The sequence below is a fragment of the Mus musculus genome, chromosome 9 (genome assembly GCF_000001635.26).
Source record: "Mus musculus strain C57BL/6J chromosome 9, GRCm38.p6 C57BL/6J".
NCBI classification, from domain to species: domain Eukaryota; kingdom Metazoa; phylum Chordata; class Mammalia; order Rodentia; family Muridae; genus Mus; species Mus musculus.
In genome coordinates, this window is record NC_000075.6 from 117,273,257 (window position 1) to 117,284,643 (window position 11,387).

Consider the following 11,387-nt stretch of genomic DNA (forward strand, 5'->3'; position numbering starts at 1 on the left):
TGCACATCACCCATCATACATGCAAATATACATATCACACGGATAGACACATATGTCACATACAAACACTACACACATACTTACACATACACACACTTACGCACACACTTACATAAACATGTGTACACATACATACACACACAAACTCACATACACTTACACAGACACACACAGACACACAAACACACACACATACACACTTCCATACACACATGTACACACACACACAGAGACATACACTCATACACACATCCCCTCTGTAGTATACATTTCACTGCATTGGTTCTATTTCTCTAGAGAATCCTAATATTAAATACAAACACAGAAACAAACTCATGCAAAACACTATACTGACATAGCCCCTTGGAAAGGGTACTCAAAGCCTTGAAGTCATTTTCTTCTTCTTGCTTACACAGTACACGAAGAGATGTTTAATTTTCCAGCCCAAATCCAGCATGACCCATCACAGTTTCCACCCTGGTCTGACCCACAGTTTCAGTACTGAAACTTCTGCACTCACCTCCTAACAGTCCATCAGATAAACTTTGACGTTTGCCTGACCATCCCCAAAATCCGTTCTCTACACAGACATGAGGACTGCCCTCTGACAACTGAGTCCTTTCCCGCTTGTCTGCAGTTCTCGAGCGGATGAAGCTCGAGCTACTCGGGTGAGCTTCTCCACAGCTTTCCATGACTCATCTCCCCACACCATGTGGCCTCTTGCTCACCACCCTAGCTGCCTCCACCAGTCCTAACATCGACTAGACTTGGTTTTTCCCCTCGCAGAGTCTGTTCCTGCAGCCTCCGTATCTTTTTATGAAATGGCATCAGACTCAATTTTTCATGTGAAATACATGCAGGCATTCCCCAACACTTGTGCTTTGCCATTCTCCCCAGCATCCCTCAGTTCACCTTTGCAGAGCCACAGGGCACAGCTGTAAGGTGCAAGAGTCTCAAACAGAGAAGCAACCCTTCTGACACTGTGCAGCCACGGAAGCACCTGCCTTATATTGCTCCGTAATTACCATTGCCCACTCTCTCTATCTTTTTATTATTGTGGTCGTTGCTGTTATTGTCTATTTCTTCTTATGAGACCATTGGTTTCAGGAGGATAGGAAAAGCCCATTGCATCCGCTGCTATCATCTCAGCTCCTAAAGAAAAGGCTCAGTGGATACTTGTAGCGTTAGAGTGCCAGAAAACACCTCCCCAGTGCTCTATGGGAGCAGAGACAGGACCCTCAGTGTGAGCTGGCTAGCTAGACTAGCAGCAGAGACACATCCTTGGCTTGGTGGGAGATCCTGCCTCCAGGAATAAAAAAGAGATCAATCAAGACATCAATCCTTGGTCTTGACATTCATACCAACACACATGTGCCCACACATGTGCCCACACATATGTTAACAGGAATATATACATGCAGAGCACATACATATGTCAAAACCAAAAAGTGTTGCTTAACACAGTCTACACTAACAAGTGAATAATGAATTCAAAGATGTAGAAGTAGAAACAATTTCTTCATTATAAATTACCTGTATGTTCTACTTATTGTTAAAACCATAAAGGTATTTAAATGAGGAAAAGCACCGTAGTGTTCATTTGTTTGCTCTCGTTAGCCTGGAAAACAAACTAAATGTCTTTTGTATTTTTAACTACAGAATCACTAGAGATGAAAACGGTTTCTAAGCTGTGGCTGGGCCAAATGGGGAAAAAAAAAGCATTGCTAAGCTCTGCTGTTGTCGTCTCCGTGGGTCATTCCCACTCCCAAGGATTTCGGTGTCGTTTCTGATCAATCAGGATGGTGGGAGGTGACCCAGTTTCACGGCATCTGAAGCTATTCCATTTTTCTGTGATACAATTCCATCGTGGGCCAAGAAGAAAGGTCCAGCAGAGAGAGACGTTCACGTTCTCTTAAAATGTTTTCTTCGGAGAGGTTGTTTCTATGACAGGAGGAAAAAGAAAACTGAAGCATACGTCTAAGGCTGAGACTGTCTGATGGAAACTCTTCCCTGGTTACCAGCCTTCTTCCCAAGCACGAGGATGGATCGTCTAAGAGTCTGACATTTCAGGACTACGGACGTGTAGAGCTTTGGAGGAATTCAACCCCATCTGTCTTTAAGCACTGGTGACATAACCCTGTGAATTCTGCAGCACTGTAAAATTGGTGATTTGTAAAATCCTTATTGGCACAGAAAACTAAACCAACAAAGAGAAAAACGATGAGTGAGATTCACTTTCTCCATAACTCTTAGCTTTCTTTACCATCACGGTAATGCCTTCTTTTAGAAGCAGCTCAGAAACCAAGGAAAAACCACCAGCCACAAAGGAGACAATAAGTCCAGTCAGGAGAGATTTGGGACCTACCTTTAATCCTTAATAATGGTTCAGAAAACCATTTCTCTCTTGCTTTTATTGTCTCTGACAAGTCCAGCAAAGGCACAGACCGGGCAAGCATTTTTATGCTGGCCTCTTCAGATAGCTTTGTATAATTTACATTATTTTTAATTTCAGTAATAGCAACTAGCTGGCTAAGGCAATAAGCACTTTTTAACAATGAATAAATAAAGAAATCTCTCATATTTCAATTAAGTAACGGAACGAAATCGTAACGAGCATGGCTGTTTCATTCTATTCGGCTGTTGCTCAGAGAATGTTCATTAAGAGTGTTGCATTGTTAATATTTATAATGTTTGCATTAATATAATTCATATTATAGTGTTCAGGGTAATATTGGAGAATTAGGAGGACACTAATCTCTAATAGAGTGAGCCATTGCACCAACACAGAATATTGTTTTCATTGAACCAATGATGTCACCCTTGGCTTGAAAAGAATCATTATTTGTAGTTTCTGTGTGTGTTTGTGTACCTGGGGTGTCTGTGTGTCACAGTGCACATGCAGAGGTCAGGAGACAACCTCGGGGCATCAGTCCTTGCTTTCTACCTTGTTGAGGACAGTTCTCTGTCTGTTCACTGCAGCAGGTGCCAGCTTAGCTGGACTGTGTCATTCTGGGATTTTCCCGTCTCTGTCTCTCCTCTAGTGTAGGAACCCTGGGGCCACAGACACATGCAACCAAATTCAGCCTTATGTGGATTCTGGGGAATCAAATGCTCACAGAGCAAAGACATTACCTACTGAGCCACCTCCCTAGCCTTGTATTTGCCTTTTTAATTCTTGTCATTTCATGGATGTTAGGGAAACAAGGGGGGAGGTTGAAGAGGTGTGGCTGGTCCCGTTTACTTAGACGTCTAAAAAAATTGTACAGCCTCCACTCTGTTTTTATGTTTCTACCAACAAATGAAAGGGCATATGAATAAGGATATATTTAATTATGTATGAGTATATAGATATACATCATTCTAGCAAATAATGCTATTGATAAGTGCAATTCGTAAACTTTTCTCAGATATAACACATAGTGATTGTTTAAGAAAACCTCGTGTTAACTGTGTTTACTCTGATTGACTTTGAAAACTTATTTGAAGCTGGTTGTAGCAGTGCACACTTTCTATCCTAACATTATGGGGGTTGAGACAGAAGTGAGAAGAAGTGAGTTTAAGGCTTACCTGGGACATATAGTGAAATCACATCTTTTAAAAAGTTGCCTATGTGGGGCTGGAGAGATGGCTCAGCAGTTAAGAGCATTTGTTGTTCTTTCAAAGGACCTGAATTCAGAACATACCACCCACACAATGGTTCACAACCATCTGTAACTATGGTTGCAGGGGACCTGATCCCCACTCCGGGACTCAGGGTCACACATGGTGCACATACATACATCCAGGCAAACATTATTTTAAAGGAATAGCTATTCTATATAACTCATTTTTAGAATTAATGTGAAAGAGGTGAAATAATTTATAATTATATATCATTTTAATAGCATTAGCTCATCCTATCTCTTCTTCCATAAATATTTATGAATTTTCTAATTTCATGCACACTCCTTCCTATAGTTGAGACTGTCTGAAAGCTGGTCCGTCCCTCCGTGTAAGACATAAAAGCACGGTTTGTAACGTTATGGGAAGCAGTTCCCTCCCTTCCCAGGAGAACACGAAATGATCACAAAGCTGCCCAGGAGTGAGCCTGCATAGAAGAAGGGGTGGCATTGTTTCCCTTGGCCCATGATTATGTTCATCCGCTAACGTTACACTCTGGCTGGAAGCTGGATAAGCGCACTACTGGGCAGAGCATTGAAGGACCAGACTGCGCATGCGTCAGGCAGATAGCGATATGTCAACGAAGGAGCTCCATCTCCTCCTTTCATTTATCCCGGGTATTCAGGTGCCTGCTACAGGTAATGTTCTCCCAAGCCAAGCGGGTCTCCTTTACCAAGCCTGTGTAGCCATCATCTGGGATGGCTTAAAGACTGTAGATATGTGTAACCCAGCCCCTTGCAGAGCATGGTGACACATGCCTATAATTCCATCACTCAGAAGAAAGGCAAGAGGATCAGGATTCAAAGTCATCTTTAATTACATAGTGAAAGCACAATGGACCTGAGCTACATGAGAGACTATTTCAGTACACACATACACATATCCACATATCTATACACAACCCCTCCCACACATGTACACAAACACACACACATACACACACAAAACCTCGCACAAAACCACACACATATCTATACCTACATATATACCCACGCCTGCATGCGTGCACATGCATGCACCCACACACACACACTAACACCGCCACCACTTATTCCTTCAAAGCCACTTTGCCTGGTAGCCGACAAGCCTGTGCTACGCTGCGCTATCCAGGAACGAGCTGAAGCTAAACTTCTAAGACTCCTTCTATTCTAGTTGGCTTTGGCTGAACTGTAATGTTCTCATTCGAGCATACCTCCCACAAGTAGCTAACCTAGTGACAGCCCTCTCACATTCTGCTCATGAGCCAAGCAATCCTACCTGACATGGGTATCCTAAAGCAAGGCATATTTTTCATGCTTCTATTGGTTTTCACAAGATAATTGGTAGCATTATTACCTGGAAACTGGCCTTTTAAGACACATAGTTAAGGAGCTACAGGGTTGCCCTGGTGGGCTCAGAGAAAAGCTATATGTAGAGACAGACAACTATGAGAGCTCAGGCTGTACATACATGAGACTGTGAGGAACACTGGCCAGAGACTCGCGGGAGATCTCCTTGACCGGGGAAGATTGGCATTTGTTTATGAATGCATGGAGATTATTCATTGTGGAGCTAGGATTTGCATTCAGCCAGGAAGATTTGAGCATTTACAGACCGTGGTATTTGTGGGGTGTCCTGGTTCAATCTCTTGAGATATTAGGGAATGTCACACATGAACATATTTACAGTCTGTGATTGATGACATCATGGAGATGCAGTAAAATACAAACAGGAAGTGATGTCACTTGATTTTTTTTTTTGAGGTTTTAAAATTTTATTTACTTCCTTAGGTGTTTTTTTTTTTTTTTTAAAGCACAGCTATGGCAAACCTCAAAAGATGCAAAAATGAAAATAAAATGGTTGACTTGAAAGGACGTTAGAAACAGCTTGTGAAGGAGAAGGTACAACTATGCACTCTCTCCTACATCCAAAGATGTAGATCATCTTGCCTGGAGTGAGGAGGCTCTGCTGTGAGGTACAGCCATGTTTCCTGAGGAGCACATACCCTTCTTGCAAGGACAGAGAGAGGGAAGGGGAGTTCAATGTGATCTCCCATGGACTGCACAGTTGGCCGACATCCAAGCCCTGAATGTCAAAAGGAGACTGTGCTCACAACTGGTCCAGATTTCGTTTCCTGAGACGATCTTCCCACCTGTCGGCTGATGCGAAAGCCACCCACCACCAAAGGCTCACAGAAGCCCCAGCGCTGGATGATGGCTTTAGCCAACACTTCTCTACTTCCTAGCCAAAAACACCTAGCCCTGAAGCTTGCTCTAGGGTCCCCTGTGAATCCAGACTGGGCTGCTTGATGCTGCCTGGGTGCATAATGCCTCTGACCCCTCCCCCTTTCCTTTGGTGTCTGAAGTGCTTTCCCATGGTGCTTACTGTTGAATCATAGGTTAAGGATCCCTCTCGGGGAACTGGCTCCTTAGAAACACGACTCAAGGCAAATGGGTGAGAGAGAAGAAGGCTGGCTCATTTCAAACAACCGCAGACAGCTGAGGTTTTAGTAAGAAAGGAAAACAAACTACACACTGACAATATTCATAATCCTAAAATGCACCAGCAGCCAAAGAGCTGCTGTTTGATGAAGCCTCAAGACAATGTAATAGCCCAATATAGTCATGTAGTAATTATCCACCACAATAGCACCATGCCATCACCAAGACAGATTAGTGATCACATATTCTTTGAAACTGAGTGACAGTAATAGAATTCTGGGACCAAATCATTAGATCTGTAAAGATGCAACTGCAAAAGGAACTCCTGCTTCCCTATTGATGTATATAGTGAGTTGAAGAATATATGCGATGAGGTGGCTTTGCTAGGCAAGTGTTTGCCTGAGTTTGATCATTACATTTTTATGTTTACATTGCTCATACATATTATTAAATTGTCAAAATATAATCATAATATAAATATTACTTGAAATATAATTATATGTATTAATACATTATATGTAATGTTATATTATATTATCATTCTATTATGTAGTATTTATAATTAAAATACAAAAATACATGTAAATATGGATTTGTATGTATTATAAATCATATATGTAAGTATAACACATAAATATATCATTTTATTATAATTATATGTAAATATATAATTATATATATTATATGTATTTTAGCAATAATATTATTATTATTTACACAAAAATTGTACAAAGTAAGCGCCAGGCATGGTGGGGCACATTTTAACTCCAGTTCTGGGAGAACAGATAATTGGATCCTTGGGGCTCACTCGCCTGCCATCTTAGCCTACTTGGTGAACTCTAAGCCAGTGAGAAAATTTGTCTCAAAAAATAATTGTTGATGACACCTGAGGAATGACATCTGAGGTTGTCCCCTGGCCTATGCACACAAACACACACACACACACACACACACACACACACACACGCTTGCCTGATCCACTGTTACATGGGTCATGAATATTAAACAAGAGTCTTCCGTAATTAGCATAGTACTTGGCTCTCTCCAAATATTAATTTCCTTCCACTTTCTTACCTTGTCACTATCAATTAAAATTTCTTTTTAAAGTGCTGGCTGCGTTGTCCTTTAATCAACATTGAGATTTAATCTAAGGTTACTCTTTCATCATTGCTCAAGGGGACGTGATTACAGCGGGTGACTACTGCACATGTCTTTGAAAACAAGCTATAAATGCAGAGGGGATCAGCTCAGTGCCCGCTGAGGACACTCATTGCTGTGCTGGCCAGCACCTTTGTGTCTACTTGTTGAAAACACACCAATCCCTTCCTTAGAAATGGTCCCTATGGTTTTTTTTTGCATTTTTCTTATTAGTATTTGGGTACCTGCTTCTGACTCAAGACCAACCTGGTTCACTTTCTGAAAACATGTATCTCGACTTGCCTCACAGTGGAGAACAGTCAATGCTTAGTTCACACCACAATGAGGTCCCCAAAGAGAGCCCTCCATGACCCTCCCTTAACGTCTCAAAATGAGATTTTCTGTGAGAGAATTTTGATTTTTTCCCCATTCCACGTGTTTTAATAAATTGCTTTGTTGACTATGGGCCAGGAATAGCTTCCACTGCCCACCATCTACACACAGTGATGCAAATGAAGAGATAGATAGATAGATAGATAGATAGATAGATAGATAGATAGAGGCATAGGGCTGGAGAGGGCTCAGATGTTATCAGATGTTAGGAGTGTATATTGCTATTGCAGAGCACCTGAGTTTGGGTCCCAGCACCCATGTCAGGCAGCTTATAATTGCCTGTAACTCAGGCTCCAGGACCCAGCTCCCTGTACTGGGCTCCACAGGCCACTGCATTTACATGTGCCCACACACATTTGCATGCAATTGCAAAATAAAATAAACCTTTAAAACCAAGAACTGTGACAAAACCTTAAAAGATAGAATTTGATCTAATTCTAATGTGGAATGACCCAAAATACAGGCAGATGAAAAGAATCTCAATAGTATTTGAAGGTAACAATTCACCTTGTCAACTTGATAGGATTTGAAATCACGTAGGAGATGGGTCACATGGAAGGGCATTTCTGGGAAGGTTTAACTGGGGAGGGGCAAATCTAGTCTGAAAGTGGGTGTCCCATGAGCTGGGGGTCTTGGGCTGGATGAAAGGAGAAGGAGGACAAGCATTCATCTCTAGCTGCTGCCTGATTGTGGATGTCATGTGACCAGCAGCCTGTCGCGCCTGCTGCTGTGACTGTCTATCGTGATGGACCACAGTCTTACAGCATAAACCAAAAATGAATCTACCTTTCCTTAAAGTGCTTCTATTGGGTATTTTATCACAGATATGAGAAGAACAATTAATACAATGATGAGCCATGCTTTTGATGGACAGAACCGTTTACTAGTTCTGACTCTATGGGATGATATACCTTAATTACAATAGTATGAAGGAATAAAGATGACTTTCTATAAGACTAACATGGCACCTTCCACAGATTGGCTCTCCTCCACACCCACTAATCTCCCAAATGGTGGCAAGAGACACTGAGCACTATCAGGATGATTGTCTTAGCCACTGTTCTATTGCTGTGAGGAGACACCAGGACCAGGACAGCTTATAAAAGAAAGTATTCAACTGGAGGCTTGCTTACAGTTTCAGAGGGTGAGTCCATGACCATCAGGGGGAGCATGGCAGCAGGCAGGCAGGCAGGCATGGCACTGGAGCAATAGCTGAGACCTTCTATCTGATCCACAAGCTGGAGGCAAAGAGAGAGTGAAACTGGGCCTGGCATGGGCTTTTGAAACCTGAAAGCCTGCCCCCAAGGAACACACCCTCCATTGAGGCCATGCCTCCTAATTCTTCTAAGGACAATCCCCCTAACTCGGCACCAAGCATTCCAATATAGTACTGTTCTCATTCAAACAACCCACAGCAGTTCTCACAAGGGGTCTTCCTCCTCCAGGTGTGTCTCCCACAAATCCCCGCTCACACCGTCAGCATGTTGTTCTCCACTGGACTACACACCAGCAATCTTAGGCCGTGCCATCATCGAGGAAGAAGGGTCTCCATGGAGCGCTCTCTCAGCAGGATGGCTGCTCTCAGCAGGATTCCAGAGAAATGTGAGGCCACTCTCTTGGTCTCCAAGTCCAGTGGTAGTCTCCATATGTTTACCTTAGGGCCACAAAGAGCTCCGAATTCTCTCCACCAACTACTCCCATCCTTCTATATGTGTGAGGAAGCCTGCTTCAGCTCAAGTCCAGTCCATTACAAACTTATTCGATGAACAGTGTCGCTTACTGCTTGGCTCCTATATAATAAGGTTTACTTTCAGCCTGTTAATCGAATGTGAAAAACCGGGAAAGAAAAATCCCTCCCCCTAACTTTGGAAGTGGGAGTAGGGGTGGGTATGGCTAAGAAATGGGCAAGAGAATAAGTGTGACTGTGTCACATAGTAAAACAAACAACTCTGCAGAGACAAAAGGTTGGCCGATTTTCTGGATTGGGAATGGCTTGGTGGCAAGAGCGAACAGTCAAGCTGTCAAACAATGAACCATAAACGGGACATCTTAGCACCCCCATCCCTGAAGGATCAAGGATCATCAGGAAGAGTGGAGTAAAGAGGATGTAAGAGCCAGAGGATGGGGTAGAGTGTGATGAAAATATGACATCAAAACTTACGAGGCCACTGTACTTGTGAACTCCACGGCTAAGGTGACCCATGTAAGATCTGCTGGACACTGGGCTCTCCATCAAGGTTGGGCAAGGAGATCATGAGACACTCGGGTTGGGGGGGTATCATTTCTTTTGGTGCGGTAGCCATTGGCAAATGCCCATGTCCTAGCATACCCCTCCCCCGTTCCTGCAACAGTAAAGGTTTCAGTGGGAGAGAGAGATGGATGTGAGAGGATTAGCAGTGAGTATAACTGGCATTCCTTATATCTGCATGTCTCATTCTGAGATGTTCCAAATAAAGTCACTGGCCAGCTTTGCTTCCGTTGTTGGTGAGTTGACTGTCTTGTCCTATGAAGGTGTGAACACCTGGATAAATTGACTTAAGTGTGAGGGGGAAGAGGAAGCCACCAAAAGCCACTTCCTTTGCCTTGGTGATTTTTCTACTGTGCTGTCCCAGTAGCCTGCATTTATCTGAAACATACACCAACTGAAGGTATTATAGTTAAAAGTTGAGAGCGAGAGAGAGAGAGAGAGAGAGAGAGAGAGAGAGAGAGAGAGAGCTCTAAATGGCATACATGTTAGTTATCTGGGTTGTGACAAGCTTTGTAAACACAGGAGACAAAGCGGCTTGACTACCTGGGTGCTTTGTTCCTGGAGTGGAAATCGCTCTCTCTTTTCTCCCCTTGGCGTATTGATTTCTCATTAATCCAGCAAAACAAAGGATTAATTAATCTCCGTGGTTCAATGAAAAATAAATTAGCACAGTTTACAACGGCCCAATTCAATATTGCAAATGGAGGAAATGAGGCACACACTCTCCTCTTTCTCCTCTCACTTCTCCAAACCGAATCTCCAGAGAATGAGCGGCTGTGGGCGGCTGAACCCAGTGCCCAGGATCCTACCTCTTCAGTCCCTGGAAGATGCTGCTTCTCACGAACTCCCTCTTAACAGTTCCCAAATACAGAAATAGCTTGTTGTGCTAGTGTGTGCTTGTATCCATACATGTATGAGTGTTCCTGTGTGTGCGTGCGTGCATTCATGCGTGTGTGCATGTGCCTGTGTGTGTGTGTGTCATGCTCCTGTACTCCTGTGAAGGTCAGACATTAGATGTAAGCCTTTGCCTTCTGCATTTCTTGAGGTATGATCTGTTAGTTATCATTGTGCATGCCAGGGTAGCTGGACTAAGAACTTCCAAAGACTGCCCTGTTCCCATCTCCTATATTTTGCTAGGCACACTAGGATTATATTTGCATGCTATCACATCCAGAATTCATTTGGCTTCTGGGATTTTAACTCAGATCCTCATGTTTGTGTGACAAGCACTTTACCTACTAAGCCATCTCCCCAGCACCTGAAATAGCATCATTTTTTAAAAGGAGGCTTTAGACATATCACTTACCTGAAACAACCTTTCCTTCTGCTAAAAAAAAAAAATCTGTCAGTTTTTCCCAGATGAGAGCCTAGCAGCTGCCACATGTACTCCGCCACTCTGATTGTTCCTGAGAAACATGAAAAGGGCTCACACATCACCTTGCTCAGCCACGATGCCTTCATACTCCCTAACACTTGTACGAGGTGTGTAGTCTCTCTGTGAACATCCTGGGAAGGGGAAAATGGCGTGT

General features: G+C 43.0%; 1 protein-coding gene across 1 annotated transcript in view; it reads right to left on the reverse strand.

Annotated features, from left to right (window-relative positions):
* Positions 1-11,387, reverse strand: part of Rbms3 (RNA binding motif, single stranded interacting protein) — a 1,057,168-nt gene that overhangs the window by 700,511 nt on the left and 345,270 nt on the right. The window lies entirely within an intron of this gene.